Here is a 1,367-nt window from a genome sequence, read left to right as displayed (position 1 = left end):
TATGTGAATGTGTGTGCTTACATATATGTGAATGTATATGTGAATGTGTGTGCTTACATATATGTGAATGTATATGTGAATGTGTGTGCTTACATGTATGTGTGTTGTGAGTTTTCTTTTACAGGAACAAAATATCTAAGAGAATAACTTAAGAAGAAAGAAAGGCATATTCTGTCTCAGTTTTTAACATTTTGCTCCCTGATCTGTTGACCTTGATTTTGAGCCTGTGTAAAGGCTTGTAGGAACTAAAAGGGATGAGAAAGGGGAAAGGGTTTAGATCCCAGCATGGCCTTCAAGGAACACTCCAATGATCCCCCACTCATCACCACTTCTTGAAAGTGTCACCTCTTCCTAACAGTACATTGGAGTGGGGACCAAGCCTCGGACACACAGAACTTTAGGGAACATTAATTGGGAGGATAACATTCATCTTTGAAGTAAACTACTTCAAAGTAGTAGTGAACACTTTATTATAAAATTTAAAGTCTTGATTGACTAATAAATCTGGATTAGTCGTCTGTTCTCTGTTTACCTCTCCTATTGTAGGAGCAATAAGACAGTAACCAGGGGTGGTTTTCAGGATGCCACTCTCCTGGCTTGCTCAACATCAATGTTAATTATGCTTTACAAATTGTAAAAACACAGGTTGTTTGAGCTGAGGTGGTAGCACAGTGGTAAACTACCTACCTAATTAATAGGCAGGAGCCTCAACATGTACCCAACACCACTGCAAATATATGTCTCATAGTCTGCTGCTTTAAATTGTATTTGAATAATGAAGTCTTTTTTTTTTCAAATGAAAACTGAAATGAAATGAAATTTCATAGATAAACTATTTATAATAATCTCTGGTCATCTGTTATCTTTTTGTTTGTATCTTCTTTAATATTTATTTATTTATTTATTTATTTATTTATTTATTTATTTATTTATTTATTTATTTATGTTGAGACAAAGTCCCACTGTGTAGCTCTGGCTATTCTGGTTCTTGCTATGTAGACCAAGCTAGCCTCAAACTCACAGAGATCCACCTCCCTCTGCCTCCCAACTGCTGGGATTAAAGTTTTGTTTTGTTTTGTTTTGTTTCTTTTTTTCCTGGCTCAGCTAAAGATGTGTTGATTTTGTTTAAAATTCAGAAAGCCAACTATTAGTCTTTTGTAATTCTCAAATCACTGTTTTGTATCTTGGTCATTTCTTTCTGTCTCATAAACTGGTGTTTGTTTTTCCAAACCCACTGAACTACATCATTAGGATGTTTATGTGAAATGTTACTCATTTAATGGGGCTTGGGCCTAAAATATGCTCCTACCCCTTAAATCGTGTGTGTGTGTGTGTGTGTGTGTGTGTGTGTGTGTGTGTGTGTGTGT

The 1,367-nt window shown here is 35.6% G+C and overlaps 1 protein-coding gene across 1 annotated transcript in view; it reads left to right on the top strand.

Moving 5' to 3' along the window:
* Fbxo4 (F-box protein 4) overlaps positions 1-1,367 on the top strand; it is a 14,243-nt gene that overhangs the window by 10,726 nt on the left and 2,150 nt on the right. The window lies entirely within an intron of this gene.

Source organism: Mus caroli, chromosome 15 (assembly GCF_900094665.2).
Source record: "Mus caroli chromosome 15, CAROLI_EIJ_v1.1, whole genome shotgun sequence".
Lineage (NCBI taxonomy): Eukaryota > Metazoa > Chordata > Mammalia > Rodentia > Muridae > Mus > Mus caroli.
Note: the sequence above shows the minus strand (reverse complement) of the source record. Positions and strands in the feature narration are given on the sequence as shown.